This window comes from Channa argus, unplaced genomic scaffold, assembly GCF_033026475.1.
Source record: "Channa argus isolate prfri unplaced genomic scaffold, Channa argus male v1.0 Contig014, whole genome shotgun sequence".
In the NCBI taxonomy this organism is placed as follows: domain Eukaryota; kingdom Metazoa; phylum Chordata; class Actinopteri; order Anabantiformes; family Channidae; genus Channa; species Channa argus.
The window spans coordinates 900,354-917,014 of record NW_027125233.1 but is presented as its reverse complement, the minus strand read 5'-3'; the positions used below and the strand labels follow the sequence as shown (position 1 = coordinate 917,014).

Below are 16,661 nucleotides of genomic sequence, written 5' to 3'. Positions count from 1 at the left end.
AGAACAACTCAGTTCAGCATGGAAATATCATTGCTACAGCTTTTATTTAGCCAGAAATCAAGAGTGTAAGTTTTTATGCGCTTAAAAGCAAATTCAGGCCTAATTAGCAAATATGCTTGTTTCTGCCAAATGCAGCAAAATACTGAAAGGAAAGTGGGTTTGCCTTCATATTTGACCCAGAACAACTCAGTTCAGCATGGAAATATCATTGCTACAGCTTTTATTTAGCCAGAAATCAAAAGTGTAAGTTTTTATGTGCCTAAAAGCATTTTCAGGCCGAATGAGCTGATTTCTGCCAATTGCAGCAAAACACTCAAAGGAAAGTGGGTTTGCCTACATATTGGACCCAGAACAACTCAGTTCAGCATGGAAATATCATGCAACAGCTTTTATTTATTCAGAAATCAAGAGTGTAAGTTTTTATGCGCTTAAAAGCATTTTCGGGCCGAATGAGCTGATTTCTGCCAATTGCAGCAAAACACTCAAAAGAAAGTGGGTTTGCCTTCATATTTGACCCAGAACAACTCAGTTCAGCATGGAAATATCATTGCTACAGCTTTTATTTAGCCAGAAATCAAGAGTGTAAGTTTTTATGCGCTTAAAAGCAAATTCAGGCCTAATTAGCAAATATGCTTGTTTCTGCCAAATGCAGCAAAATACTGAAAGGAAAGTGGGTTTGCCTTTATTTTTGACCCAGAACAACTCAGTTCAGCATGGAAATATCATTGCTACAGCTTTTATTTAGCCAGAAATCAAGAGTGTAAGTTTTTATGCGCTTAAAAGCATTTTCAGGCCGAATGAGCTGATTTCTGCCAATTGCAGCAAAACACTCAAAGGAAAGTGGGTTTGCCTTAATATTTGACCCAGAACAACTCAGTTCAGCATGGAAATATCATTGCTACAGCTTTTATTTAGCCAGAAATCAAAAGTGTAAGTTTTTATGTGCCTAAAAGCATTTTCAGGCCGAATGAGCTGATTTCTGCCAATTGCAGCAAAACACTCAAAGGAAAGTGGGTTTGCCTACATATTGGACCCAGAACAACTCAGTTCAGCATGGAAATATCATGCAACAGCTTTTATTTTTTCAGAAATCAAGAGTGTAAGTTTTTATGCGCTTAAAAGCATTTTCAGGCCGAATGAGCAAATATGCTTGTTTCTGCCAAATGCAGCAAAATACTGAAAGGAAAGTGGGTTTGCCTTCATACTTGACCCAGAACAACTGAGTTCAGCATGGAAATATCATTGCAACAGCTTTTATTTAGCCAGAAATCAAGAGTGTAAGTTTTTATGCGCTTAAAAGCATTTTCAGGCCGAATGAGCTGATTTCTGCCAATTGCAGGAAAATACTGAAAGGAAAGTGGGTTTGCTTTTATTTTTGACCCAGAACAACTCAGTTCAGCATGGAAATATCATTGCTACAGCTTTTATTTAGCCAGAAATCAAGAGTGTAAGTTTTTATGCGCTTAAAAGCACTTTCAGGCCGAATGGCAAATATGCTTGTTTCTGCCAAATGCAGCAAAATACTGAAAGGAAAGTGGGTTTGCCTTCATATTTGACCCAGAACAACTCAGTTCAGCATGGAAATATCATTGCAACAGCTTTTATTTAGCCAGAAATCAAGAGTGTAAGTTTTTATGCGCTTTAAAGCATTTTCAGGCCGAATGAGCAAATATGATTGTTTCTTCCAAATGCAGAAAAATACTAAAAGGAAAGTGGGTTTGCCTTCATTTTTGACCCAGAATAACTCAGTTCAGCATGGAAATATCATTGCAACAGCTTTTATTTAGCCAGAAATCAAGAGTGTACGTTTTTATGCGTTTAAAAGCATTTTCAGGCCGAATGAGCTGATTTCTGCCAATTGCAGCAAAATACTGAAAGGAAAGTGGGTTTGCCTTCATATTTGACCCAGAACAACTCAGTTCAGCATGGAAATAGCATTGCAACAGCTTTTATTTAGCCAGAAATCAAGACTGTAAGTTTTTATGCGCTTAAAAGCATTTTCAGGCCGAATGTGCAAATATGCTTGTTTCTGCCAAATGCAGCAAAATACTAAAAGGAAAGTGGGTTTGCCTTCATGTTTGACCCAGAACAACTCAGTTCAGCATGGAAATATCATGCAACAGCTTTTATTTATTCAGAAATCAAGAGTGTACGTTTTTATGCGCTTAAAAGCATTTTCAGGCCGAATGAGCAAATATGCTTGTTTCTGCCAAATGCAGCAAAATACTGAAAGGAAAGTGGGTTTGCCTTCATATTTGACCCAGAACAACTCAGTTCATCATGGAAATATCATTGCTACAGCTTTTATTTAGCCAGAAATCAAGAGTGTAAGTTTTTATGCGCTTAAAAGCATTTTCAGGCTGAATGAGCAAATATGATTGTTTCTGCCAAATGCAGCAAAATACTGAAAGGAAAGTGGGTTTGCCTTCATATTTGACCCAGAACAACTCAGTTCAGCATGAAAATATCATTGCAACAGCTTCTATTTAGCCAGAAATCAAGAGTGTACGTTTTTATGCGCTTAAAAGCATTTTCAGGCCGAATGAGCTGATTTCTGCCAATTGCAGCAAAACACTCAAAGGAAAGTGGGTTTGCCTTCATATTTGACCCAGAACAACTCAGTTCAGCATGGAAATATCATTGCTACAGCTTTTATTTAGCCAGAAATCAAGAGTGTAAGTGTTTATGCGCTTAAAAGCATTTTCAGGCCGAATGAGCTGATTTCTGCCAATTGCAGCAAAATACTGAAAGGAAAGTGGGTTTGCCTTCATATTTGACCCAGAACAACTCAGTTCAGCATGGAAATATCATTGCTACAGCTTTTATTTAGCCAGAAATCAAGAGTGTAAGTTTTTATGCGCTTAAAAGCAAATTCAGGCCTAATTAGCAAATATGCTTGTTTCTGCCAAATGCAGCAAAATACTGAAAGGAAAGTGGGTTTGCCTTTATTTTTGACCCAGAACAACTCAGTTCAGCATGGAAATATCATTGCTACAGCTTTTATTTAGCCAGAAATCAAAAGTGTAAGTTTTTATGTGCTTAAAAGCATTTTCAGGCCGAATGAGCTGATTTCTGCCAATTGCAGCAAAACACTCAAAGGAAAGTGGGTTTGCCTTCATATTTGACCCAGAACAACTCAGTTCAGCATGGAAATATCATGCAACAGCTTTTATTTATTCAGAAATCAAGAGTGTAAGTTTTTATGCGCTTAAAAGCATTTTCAGGCCGAATGAGCAAATATGCTTGTTTCTGCCTAATGCAGCAAAATACTGAAAGGAAAGTGGGTTTGCCTTCATATTTGACCCAGAACAACTCAGTTCAGCATGGAAATATCATTGCTACAGCTTTTTTTTAGCCAGAAATCAAGAGTGTAAGTTGTTATGCGCTTAGAAGCATTTTCAGGCCGAATGAGCAAATATGCTTGTTTCTGCCAAATGCAGCAAAATACTGAAAGGAAAGTGGGTTTGCCTTCATAATTGACCCAGAACAACTCAGTTCAGCATGGAAATATCATTGCAACAGCTTTTATTTAGCCAGAAATCAAGAGTGTAAGTTTTTATGCGCTTAGAACCATTTTCAGGCCGAATGAGCTGATTTCTGCCAATTGCAGCAAAACACTCAAAGGAAAGTGGTTTTGCCTTCATATTTGACCCAGAACAACTCAGTTCAGCATGGAAATATCATTGCAAACAGCTTTTATTTAGCCAGAAATCAAGAGTGTAAGTTTTTATGCGCTTAAAAGCATTTTCAGGCCGAATGAGCAAATATGCTTGTTTCTGCCAAATGCAGCAAAATACTGAAAGGAAAGTGGGTTTGCCTTCATAATTGACCCAGAACAACTCAGTTCAGCATGGAAATATCATTTCAACAGCTTTTATTTAGCCAGAAATCAAGAGTGTAAGTTTTTATGCGCTTAGAACCATTTTCAGGCCGAATGAGCTGATTTCTGCCAATTGCAGCAAAACACTCAAAGGAAAGTGGTTTTGCCTTCATATTTGACCCAGAACAACTCAGTTCAGCATGGAAATATCATTGCAACAGCTTTTATTTAGCCAGAAATCAAGAGTGTAAGTTTTTATGCGCTTAAAAGCATTTTCAGGCCGAATGAGCTGATTTCTGCCAATTGCAGCAAAATACTGAAAGGAAAGTGGGTTTGCCTTCATATTTGACCCAGAACAACTCAGTTCGGCATCGCAATATCATTGCTACAGCTTTTATTTAGCCAGAAATCAAGCGTGTAAGTGTTTATGCGCTTAAAAGCATTTTCAGGCCGAATGTGCAAATATGCTTGTTTCTGCCAAATGCAGCAAAATACTAAAAGGAAAGTGGGTTTGCCTTCATATTTGACCCAGAACAACTCAGTTCAGCATGGAAATATCATTGCTACAGCTTTTATTTAGCCAGAAATCAAGAGTGTAAGTTTTTATGCGCTTAAAAGCAAATTCAGGCCTAATTAGCAAATATGCTTGTTTCTGCCAAATGCAGCAAAATACTGAAAGGAAAGTGGGTTTGCCTTTATTTTTGACCCAGAACAACTCAGTTCAGCATGGAAATATCATTGCTACAGCTTTTATTTAGCCAGAAATCAAAAGTGTAAGTTTTTATGTGCTTAAAAGCATTTTCAGGCCGAATGAGCTGATTTCTGCCAATTGCAGCAAAACACTCAAAGGAAAGTGGGTTTGCCTTCATATTTGACCCAGAACAACTCAGTTCAGCATGGAAATATCATTGCTACAGCTTTTTTTTAGCCAGAAATCAAGAGTGTATGTTGTTATGCGCTTAGAAGCATTTTCAGGCCGAATGAGCAAATATGCTTGTTTCTGCCAAATGCAGCAAAATACTGAAAGGAAAGTGGGTTTGCCTTCATAATTGACCCAGAACAACTCAGTTCAGCATGGAAATATCATTGCAACAGCTGGAGAAGTGGAAAGCATGACACTCGCTAAGAAGAAGATAAATGTAGCAAAGTACTAAAACGGTACTGGTCTAGTAGTAAAGAAGCACGATGGTTGACAAACCAATAAAGTAGCAAAACAGCAATGAAAGAACAAAATTTGATGAAAATATAGAACAATTTCTATGAATAAATAGGCAGTAACACCAGCTTGTGCTGCCCGTAAACCCAAGCAAAAAAGCTTACACCACCTGGTATTCCCAGGCGGTCTTCTTACCAAGTACTAACCAGGCCTGGCCCAATTTGGCTGACAAGATCGGACGAGATCGGGCACTTAGAGAGCGGTGTGGCCGTAAGCTGCATTTGACATCATCAACAGCTCTTAAAAACGCTGGAGAAGCAGAATGCATGACACTTGCTAAGAAGAAAATAAATGTGGCAAAGTACTATAACTGTACTGGTCTGTTACGCCCCTGTCTAGGGGGTCAGGGTGCAACATACAAAGATAAATTAGCATGTTCCCTCTCCGATCCCCAAACCAAAATCCAGGATCGAGATGTTCCAACAGAATGATATTTATTTTAAACGAAAGAAAGTGTCAAACAAAACATGACACTACAACTCAGGGCGAACCAAGGCCAACATAATAAACAAAATAAGCCATTTCCCACAGAAAGTGCTAGCTAGCCTGATAGAAATAAACAAACCAAAAGACAGTCGCTAACCCTAACTCCCTAATGTGAAAACAGTCCAAAGAAAATGGCAGTTCACCCCTACAGATTTAATACTATTTACAAAATATACAATTTATAAACAAAACCACGGCACAAAACCTAACAATTCAAAAATGCTAAATAAGGTTTGGAAACCAAGAACAGCAAACAGGTGCTGATGCCAGAAAGAGCCTCGCTAGCTGTTGGGAACCGTACTTTTAAAACTCCAGGAAGTGTAGGATGGACCAATCAGCTTCCTGTACTGCCCCCCAATCCGGCCAATCAGGCAGGGCACCTATAAGAACAAGAAAATAAAAACAACACATATGGCCAGGACCGTAACATGGTCTACTAGTAATGAAGCACGATGGTTGGCAAACCAATAAAGTAGCAAAACAGCAATGAAAGAACAAAATTTGATGAAAATATAGAACAATTTCTATGAATAAATAGGCAGTAACACCAGCTTGTGCTGCCCGTAAACCCAAGCAAAAAAGCTTACAGCACCTGGTATTCCCAGGCGGTCTTCCTACCAAGTACTAACCAGGCCCGGCTCTATTTGGCTGCCGAGATCGGGCGAGATCGGGCGCTTAGAGAGCGGTGTGGCCGTAAGCTGCATTTGACATCATCAACAGCTCTTAAAAACGCTGGAGAAGCAGAATGCATGACACTTGCTAAGAAGAAGATAAATGTGGCAAAGTACAAAGTACTATAACTGTACTGGTCTGTTACGCCCCTGTCTAGGGGGTCAGGGTGCAACATACAAAGATAAATTAGCATGTTCCCTCTCCGATCCCCAAACCAAAATCCAGGATCGAGATGTTCCAACAGAATGATATTTATTTTAAACGAAAGAAAATGTCAAATAAAACATGACACTACAACTCAGGGCGAACCAAGGCCAACATAATAAACAAAATAAGCCATTTCCCACAGAATGTGCTAGCTAGCCTGATAGAAATAAACAATCCAAAAGACAGTCGCTAACCCTAACTCCCTATTGTGAAAACAAGAGAAAACAATCAAAAGAAAATGGCAGTTAACCCCTACAGATCTAATACTATTTACAAAATATACAATTTATAAACAAAACCACGGCACAAAACCTAACAATTCAAAAATGCTAAATAAGGTTTGGAAACCAAGAACAGCAAACAGGTGCTGATGCTAGAAAGAGCCTCGCTAGCTGTTGGGAACCGTACTTTTAAAACTCCAGCAAGTGTAGGATGGACCAATCAGCTTCCTGTACTGCCCCCCAATCCGGCCAATCAGGCAGGGCACCTATAAGAACAAGAAAATGAAAACAACACATATGGCCAGGACCGTAACATGGTCTATTAGTAATGAAGCACGATGGTTGACAAACCAATAAAGTAGCAAAACAGCAATGAAAGAACAAAATTTGATGAAAATATAGAACAATTTCTATGAATAAATAGGCAGTAACACCAGCTTGTGCTGCCCGTAAACCCAAGCAAAAAAGCTTACAGCACCTGGTATTCCCAGGCGGTCTTCCTACCAAGTACTAACCAGGCCCGGCTCTATTTGGCTGCCGAGATCGGGCGAGATCGGGCGCTTAGAGAGCGGTGTGGCCGTAAGCTGCATTTGACATCATCAACAGCTCTTAAAAACGCTGGAGAAGCAGAATGCATGACACTTGCTAAGAAGAAGATAAATGTGGCAAAGTACAAAGTACTATAACTGTACTGGTCTGTTACGCCCCTGTCTAGGGGCTCAGGTTGCAACATACAAAGATAAATTAGCATGTTCCCTCTCCGATCCCCAAACCAAAATCCAGGATCGAGATGTTCCAACAGAATGATATTTATTTTAAACGAAAGAAAGTGTCAAACAAAACATGACACTACAACTCAGGGCGAACCAAGGCCAACATAATAAACAAAATAAGCCATTTCCCACAGAAAATGCTAGAAATAAACAAACCAAAAGACAGTCGCTAACCCTAACTCCCTAATGTGAAAACAAGAGAAAACAATCAAAAGAAAATGGCTGTTCACCCCTACAGATTTAATACTATTTACAAAATATACAATTTATAAACAAAACCACGGCACAAAACCTAACAATTCAAAAATGCTAAATAAGATTTGGAAACCAAGAACAGCAAACAGGTGCTGCTGCCAGAAAGAGCCTCGCTAGCTGTTGGGAACCGTACTTTTAAAACTCCAGGAAGTGTAGGATGGACCAATCAGCTTCCTGTACTTCCCCCCAATCCGGCCAATCAGGCAGGGCACCTATAAGAACAAGAAAATAAAAACAACACATATGGCCAGGACCGTAACATGGTCTACTAGTAATGAAGCACGATGGTTGGCAAACCAATAAAGTAGCAAAACAGCAATGAAAGAACAAAATTTGATGAAAATATAGAACAATTTCTATGAATAAATAGGCAGTAACACCAGCTTGTGCTGCCCGTAAACCCAAGCAAAAAAGCTTACAGCACCTGGTATTCCCAGGCGGTCTTCCTACCAAGTACTAACCAGGCCCGGCTCTATTTGGCTGCCGAGATCGGGCGAGATCGTGCGCTTAGAGAGCGGTGTGGCCGTAAGCTGCATTTGACATCATCAACAGCTCTTAAAAACGCTGGAGAAGCAGAATGCATGACACTTGCTAAGAAGAAGATAAATGTGGCAAAGTACAAAGTACTATAACTGTACTGGTCTGTTACGCCCCTGTCTAGGGGCTCAGGGTGCAACATACAAAGATAAACTAGCATGTTCCCTCTCCGATCCCCAAACCAAAATCCAGGATCGAGATGTTCCAACAGAATGATATTTATTTTAAACGAAAGAAAGTGTCAAACAAAACATGACACTACAACTCAGGGCGAACCAAGGCCAACATAATAAACAAAATAAGCCATTTCCCACAGAAAATGCTAGCTAGCCTGATAGAAATAAACAAACCAAAAGACAGTCGCTAACCCTAACTCCCTAATGTGAAAACAAGAGAAAACAATCAAAAGAAAATGGCTGTTCACCCCAACAGATTTAATACTATTTACAAAATACACAATTTATAAACAAAACCACGGCACAAAACCTAACAATTCAAAAATGCTAAATAAGGTTTGGAAACCAAGAACAGCAAACAGGTGCTGATGCCAGAAAGAGCCTCGCTAGCTGTTGGGAACCGTACTTTTAAAACTCCAGGAAGTGTAGGATGGACCAATCAGCTTCCTGTACTTCCCCCAAATCCGGCCAATCAGGCAGGGCACCTATAAGAACAAGAAAAAAAAAACAACACATATGGCCAGGACCGTAACATGGTCTACTAGTGATGAAGCACGATGGTTGACAAACCAATAAAGTAGCAAAACAGCAATGAAAGAACAAAATTTGATGAAAATATAGAACAATTTCTATGAATAAATAGGCAGTAACACCAGCTTGAGCTGCCCGTAAACCCAAGCAAAAAAGCTTACAGCACCTGGTATTCCCAGGCGGTCTTCCTACCAAGTACTAACCAGGCCCGGCTCTATTTGGCTGCCGAGATCGGACGAGATCGGGCGCTTAGAGAGCGGTGTGGCCGTAAGCTGCATTTGACATCATCAACAGCTCTTAAAAACGTTGGAGAAGCAGAATGCATGAAACTTGCTAAGACGAAGATAAATGTGGCAAAGTACAAAGTACTATAACTGTACTGGTCTGTTACGCCCCTGTCCAGGGGGTCAGGGTGCAACATACAAAGATAAATTAGCATGTTCCCTCTCCGATCCCCAAACCAAAATCCAGGATCGAGATGTTCCAACAGAATGATATTTATTTTAAACGAAAGAAAGTGTCAAACAAAACATGACACTACAACTCAGGGCGAACCAAGGCCAACATAATAAACAAAATAAGCCATTTCCCACAGAAATTGCTAGCTAGCCTGATAGAAATAAACAAACCAAAACACAGTCGCTAACCCTAACTCCCTAATGTGAAAAAAAGAGAAAACAATCAAAAGAAAATGGCTGTTCACCCCTACAGATTTAATACTATTTACAAAATATACAATTTATAAACAAAACCACGGCACAAAACCTAACAATTCAAAAATGCTAAATAAGGTTTGGAAACCAAGAACAGCAAACAGGTGCTGATGCCAGAAAGAGCCTCGCTAGCTGTTGGAAACCGTACTTTTAAAACTCCAGGAAGTGTAGGATGGACCAATCAGCTTCCTGTACTGCCCCTCAATCCGGCCAATCAGGCAGGGCACCTATAAGAACGACAAAATAAAAACAACACATATGGCCAGGACCGTAACATGGTCTACTAGTAATGAAGCACGATGGTTGACAAACCAATAAAGTAGCAAAACAACAATGAAAGAACAAAATTTGATGAAAATATACAACAATTTCTATGAATAAATAGGCAGTAACACAAGTTTGTGCTACCCGTAAACCCAAGTAAAAAAGTTTACAGCACCTGGTATTCCCAGGCGGTCTTCCTACCAAGTACTAACCAGGCCCGGCTCTATTTGGCTGCCGAGATCGGGCGAGATCGGGCGCTTAGAGAGCGGTGTGGCCGTAAGCTGCATTTGACTTCATCAACAGCTCTTAAAAACGCTGGAGAAGCAGAATGCATGACACTTGCTAAGAAGAAGATAAATGTGGCAAAGTACAAAGTACTATAACTGTACTGGTCTGTTACGCCCCTGTCTAGTGGCTCAGGGTGCAACATACAAAGATAAATTAGCATGTTCCCTCTCCGATCCCCAAACCAAAATCCAGGATCGAGATGTTCCAACAGAATAATATTTATTTTAAACGAAAGAAAGTGTCAAACAAAACATGACACTACAACTCAGGGCGAACCAAGGCCAACATAATAAACAAAATAAGCCATTTCCCACAGAAAGTGCTAGCTAGCCTGATAGAAAGAAACAAACCAAAAGACAGTCGCTAACCCTTACTCCCTAATGGGAAAACAGTCCAAGAAAATGGCAGTTCACCCCTACAGATTTAATACTATTTACAAAATATACAATTTATAAACAAAACCACGGCACAAAACCTAACAATTCAAAAATGCTAAATAAGGTTTGGAAACCAAGAACAGCAAACAGGTGCTGCTGCCAGAAAGAGCCTCGCTAGCTGTTGGGAACTGTACTTTTAAAACTCCAGGAAGTGTAGGATGGACCAATCAGCTTCTTGTACTGCCCCTCAATCCGGCCAATCAGGCAGGGCACCTATAAGAACAACAAAATAAAAACAACACATATGGCCAGGACCGTAACATGGTCTACTAGTAATGAAGCACGATGGTTGACAAACCAATAATGTAGCAAAACAGCAATGAAAGAACAAAATTTGATGAAAATATAGAACAATTTCTATGAATAAATAGGCAGTAACACCAGCTTGTGCTGCCCGTAAACCCAATCAAAAAAGCTTACAACACCTGGAATTCCCAGGCGGTCTTCCTACCAAGTACTAACAAGGCCCGGCCCTATTTTCTGCCGAGATCGGACGAGATCGGGCGCTTAGAGAGCGGTGTGGCCGTAAGCTGCATTTGACATCATCAACAGCTCTTAAAAACGCTGGAGAAGCAGAATGCATGACACTTGCTAAGAAGAAAATAAATGTGGCAAAGTACTATAACTGTACTGGTCTGTTACGCCCCTGTCTAGGGGGTCAGGGTGCAACATACAAAGATAAATTAGCATGTTCCCTCTCCGATCCCCAAACCAAAATCCAGGATCGAGATGTTCCAACAGAATGATATTTATTTTAAACGAAAGAAAGTGTCAAACAAAACATGACACTACAACTCAGGGCGAACCAAGGCCAACATAACAAACAAAATAAGCCATTTCCCACAGAAAGTGCTAGCTAGCCTGATAGAAATAAACAAACCAAAAGACAGTCGCTAACCCTAACTCCCTAATGTGAAAACAGTCCAAAGAAAATGGCAGTTCACCCCTACAGATTTAATACTATTTACAAAATATACAATTTATAAACAAAACCACGGCACAAAACCTAACAATTCAAAAATGCTAAATAAGGTTTGGAAACCAAGAACAGCAAACAGGTGCTGATGCCAGAAAGAGCCTCGCTAGCTGTTGGGAACCGTACTTTTAAAACTCCAGGAAGTGTAGGATGGACCAATCAGCTTCCTGTACTGCCCCCCAATCCGGCCAATCAGGCAGGGCACCTATAAGAACAAGAAAATAAAAACAACACATATGGCCAGGACCGTAACATGGTCTACTAGTAATGAAGCACGATGGTTGGCAAACCAATAAAGTAGCAAAACAGCAATGAAAGAACAAAATTTGATGAAAATATAGAACAATTTCTATGAATAAATAGGCAGTAACACCAGCTTGTGCTGCCCGTAAACCCAAGCAAAAAAGCTTACAGCACCTGGTATTCCCAGGCGGTCTTCCTACCAAGTACTAACCAGGCCCGGCCCTATTTGGCTGCCGAGATCCGACGAGATCGGGCGCTTAGAGAGCGGTGTGGCCGTAAGCTGCATTTGACATCATCAACAGCTCTTAAAAACGCTGGAGAAGCAGAATGCATGACACTTGCTAAGAAGAAGATAAATGTGGCAAAGTACAAAGTACTATAACTGTACTGGTCTGTTACGCCCCTGTCTAGGGGTTCAGGGTGCAACATACAAAGATAAATTAGCATGTTCCCTCTCTGATCCCCAAACCAAAATCCAGGATCGAGATGTTCCAACAGAATGATATTTATTTTAAACGAAAGAAAGTGTCAAACAAAACATGACACTACAACTCAGGGCGAACCAAGGCCAACATAATAAACAAAATAAGCCATTTCCCACAGAAAGTGCTAGCTAGCCTGATAGAAATAAACAAACCAAAAGACAGTCGCTAACCCTAACTCCCTAATGTGAAAACAAGAGAAAACAATCAAAAGAAAATGGCAGTCCACCCCTACAGATTTAATACTATTTACAAAATACACAATTTATAAACAAAACCACGGCACAAAACCTAACAATTCAAAAATGCTAAATAAGGTTTGGAAACCAAGAACAGCAAACAGGTGCTGATGCCAGAAAGAGCCTCGCTAGCTGTTGGGAACCGTACTTTTAAAACTCCAGCAAGTGTAGGATGGACCAATCAGCTTCCTGTACTTCCCCCAAATCCGGCCAATCAGGCAGGGCACCTATAAGAACAAGAAAATAAAAACAACACATATGGCCAGGACCGTAACATGGTCTACTAGTAATGAAGCACGATGGTTGACAAACCAATAAAGTAGCAAAACAGCAATGAAAGAGCAAAATTTGATGAAAATATAGAACAATTTCTATGAATAAATAGGCAGTAACACCAGCTTGAGCTGCCCGTAAACCCAAGCAAAAAAGCTTACAGCACCTGGTATTCCCAGGCGGTCTTCCTACCAAGTACTAACCAGGCCCGGCTCTATTTGGCTGCCGAGATCGGGCGAGATCGGGCGCTTAGAGAGCGGTGTGGCCGTAAGCTGCATTTGACATCATCAACAGCTCTTAAAAACGCTGGAGAAGCAGAATGCATGACACTTGCTAAGAAGAAGATAAATGTGGCAAAGTACAAAGTACTATAACTGTACTGGTCTGTTACGCCCCTGTCTAGGGGCTCAGGGTGCAACATACAAAGATAAATTAGCATGTTCCCTCTCCGATCCCCAAACCAAAATCCAGGATCGAGATGTTCCAACAGAATGATATTTATTTTAAACGAAAGAAAGTGTCAAACAAAACATGACACTACAACTCAGGGCGAACCAAGGCCAACATAATAAACAAAATAAGCCATTTCCCACAGAAAATGCTAGAAATAAACAAACCAAAAGACAGTCGCTAACCCTAACTCCCTAATGTGAAAACAAGAGAAAACAATCAAAAGAAAATGGCTGTTCACCCCTACAGATTTAATACTATTTACAAAATATACAATTTATAAACAAAACCACGGCACAAAACCTAACAATTCAAAAATGCTAAATAAGATTTGGAAACCAAGAACAGCAAACAGGTGCTGCTGCCAGAAAGAGCCTCGCTAGCTGTTGGGAACCGTACTTTTAAAACTCCAGGAAGTGTAGGATGGACCAATCAGCTTCCTGTACTTCCCCCAAATCCGGCCAATCAGGCAGGGCACCTATAAGAACAAGAAAATAAAAACAACACATATGGCCAGGACCGTAACATGGTCTACTAGTGATGAAGCACGATGGTTGACAAACCAATAAAGTAGCAAAACAGCAATGAAAGAACAAAATTTGATGAAAATATAGAACAATTTCTATGAATAAATAGGCAGTAACACCAGCTTGAGCTGCCCGTAAACCCAAGCAAAAAAGCTTACAGCACCTGGTATTCCCAGGCGGTCTTCCTACCAAGTACTAACCAGGCCCGGCTCTATTTGGCTGCCGAGATCGGGCGAGATCGGGCGCTTAGAGAGCGGTGTGGCCGTAAGCTGCATTTGACATCATCAACAGCTCTTAAAAACGCTGGAGAAGCAGAATGCATGACACTTGCTAAGAAGAAGATAAATGTGGCAAAGTACAAAGTACTATAACTGTACTGGTCTGTTACGCCCCTGTCTAGTGGCTCAGGGTGCAACATACAAAGATAAATTAGCATGTTCCCTCTCCGATCCCCAAACCAAAATCCAGGATCGAGATGTTCCAACAGAATAATATTTATTTTAAACGAAAGAAAGTGTCAAACAAAACATGACACTACAACTCAGGGCGAACCAAGGCCAACATAATAAACAAAATAAGCCATTTCCCACAGAAAGTGCTAGCTAGCCTGATAGAAAGAAACAAACCAAAAGACAGTCGCTAACCCTAACTCCTTAATGTGAAAACAAGAGAAAACAATCAAAAGAAAAATGGCAGTCCACCCCTACAGATTTAATACTATTTACAAAATATACAATTTAAAAACAAAACCACGGCACAAAACCTAACAATTCAAAAATGCTAAATAAGGTTTAGAAACCAAGAACAGCAAACAGGTGCTGATGCCAGAAAGAGCCTCGCTAGCTGTTGGGAACCGTACTTTTAAAACTCCAGGAAGTGTAGGATGGACCAATCAGCTTCCTGTACTGCCCCCCAATCCGGCCAATCAGGCAGGGCACCTATAAGAACAAGAAAATAAAAACAACACATATGGCCAGGACCGTAACATGGTCTACTAGTAATGAAGCACAATGGTTGGCAAACCAATAAAGTAGCAAAACAGCAATGAAAGAACAAAATTTGATGAAAATATAGAACAATTTCTATGAATAAATAGGCAGTAACACCAGCTTGTGCTGCCCGTAAACCCAAGCAAAAAAGCTTACAGCACCTGGTATTCCCAGGCGGTCTTCCTACCAAGTACTAACCAGGCCCGGCTCTATTTGGCTGCCGAGATCGGACGAGATCGGGCGCTTAGAGAGCGGTGTGGCCGTAAGCTGCATTTGACATTATCAACAGCTCTTAAAAACGCTAGAGAAGCAGAATGCATGACACTTACTAAGAAGAAGATAAATGTGGCAAAGTACAAAGTACTATAACTGTACTGGTCTGTTACGCCCCTGTCTAGGGGGTCAGGGTTAAACATACAAAGATAAATTAGCATGTTCCCTCTCCGATCCTCAAACCAAAATCCAGGATTGAGATGTTCCAACAGAATGATATTTATTTTAAACGAAAGAAAGTGTCAAACAAAACATGACACTACAACTCAGGGCGAACCAAGGCCAACATAATAAACAAAATAAGCCATTTCCCACAGAAAGTGCTAGCTAGCCTGATAGAAAGAAACAAACCAAAAGACAGTCGCTAACCCTTACTCCCTAATGGGAAAACAGTCCAAGAAAATGGCAGTTCACCCCTACAGATTTAATACTATTTACAAAATATACAATTTATAAACAAAACCACGGCACAAAACCTAACAATTCAAAAATGCTAAATAAGATTTGGAAACCAAGAACAGCAAACAGGTGCTGCTGCCAGAAAGAGCCTCGCTAGCTGTTGGGAACCGTACTTTTAAAACTCCAGGAAGTGTAGGATGGACCAATCAGCTTCCTGTACTGCCCCTCAATCCGGCCAATCAGGCAGGGCACCTATAAGAACAAGAAAATAAAAACAACACATATGGCCAGGACCGTAACATGGTCTACTAGTAATGAAGCACGATGGTTGACAAACCAATAAAGTAGCAAAACAGTAATGAAAGAACAAAATTTGATGAAAATATAGAACAATTTCTATGAATAAATAGGCAGTAACACCAGCTTGTGCTGCCCGTAAACCCAAGCAAAAAAGCTTACAGCACCTTTTATTCCCAGGCAGTCTTCCTACCTAGTACTAACCAGGCCCGGCTCTATTTGGCTGCCGAGATCGGGCGCTTAGAGAGCGGTGTGGCCGTAAGCTGCATTTGACATCATCAACAGCTCTTAAAAACGCTGGAGAAGCAGAATGCATGACACTTGCTAAGAAGAAGATAAATGTGGCAAAGTACAAAGTACTATAACTGTACTGGTCTGTTACGCCCCTGTCTAGGGGTTCAGGGTGCAACATACAAAGATAAATTAGCATGTTCCCTCTCTGATCCCCAAACCAAAATCCAGGATCGAGATGTTCCAACAGAATGATATTTATTTTAAACGAAAAAAAGTGTCAAACAAAACATGACACTACAACTCAGGGCGAACCAAGGCCAACATAATAAACAAAATAAGCCATTTCCCACAGAATGTGCTAGCTAGCCTGATAGAAATAAACAATCCAAAAGACAGTCGCTAACCCTAACTCCCTATTGTGAAAACAAGAGAAAACAATCAAAAGAAAATGGCAGTTCACCCCTACAGATCTAATACTATTTACAAAATATACAATTTATAAACAAAACCACGGCACAAAACCTAACAATTCAAAAATGCTAAATAAGGTTTGGAAACCAAGAACAGCAAACAGGTGCTGCTGCCAGAAAGAGCCTCGCTAGCTGTTGGGAACCGTACTTTTAAAACTCCAGGAAGTGTAGGATGGACCAATCAGCTTCCTGTACTGCCCCCCAATCCGGCCA

The 16,661-nt window shown here is 40.4% G+C and overlaps 10 pseudogenes; all 10 read right to left on the bottom strand.

Annotated features, from left to right (window-relative positions):
* Positions 1-6,102: 6,102 nt before the first annotated feature.
* LOC137112440 (5S ribosomal RNA) lies at positions 6,103-6,221 on the bottom strand (annotated as a pseudogene).
* Positions 6,222-7,088: 867 nt separating this feature from the next.
* On the bottom strand, positions 7,089-7,207 carry LOC137112439 (5S ribosomal RNA; annotated as a pseudogene).
* An 855-nt stretch (positions 7,208-8,062) lies between these two features.
* Positions 8,063-8,181, bottom strand: LOC137112601 (5S ribosomal RNA; annotated as a pseudogene).
* Positions 8,182-9,048: 867 nt separating this feature from the next.
* On the bottom strand, positions 9,049-9,167 carry LOC137112957 (5S ribosomal RNA; annotated as a pseudogene).
* Positions 9,168-10,034: 867 nt separating this feature from the next.
* On the bottom strand, positions 10,035-10,153 carry LOC137112580 (5S ribosomal RNA; annotated as a pseudogene).
* An 856-nt stretch (positions 10,154-11,009) lies between these two features.
* On the bottom strand, positions 11,010-11,127 carry LOC137112693 (5S ribosomal RNA; annotated as a pseudogene).
* An 850-nt stretch (positions 11,128-11,977) lies between these two features.
* Positions 11,978-12,096, bottom strand: LOC137112432 (5S ribosomal RNA; annotated as a pseudogene).
* An 867-nt stretch (positions 12,097-12,963) lies between these two features.
* LOC137112438 (5S ribosomal RNA) lies at positions 12,964-13,082 on the bottom strand (annotated as a pseudogene).
* An 855-nt stretch (positions 13,083-13,937) lies between these two features.
* LOC137112436 (5S ribosomal RNA) lies at positions 13,938-14,056 on the bottom strand (annotated as a pseudogene).
* An 868-nt stretch (positions 14,057-14,924) lies between these two features.
* On the bottom strand, positions 14,925-15,043 carry LOC137112956 (5S ribosomal RNA; annotated as a pseudogene).
* Positions 15,044-16,661: the final 1,618 nt, after the last annotated feature.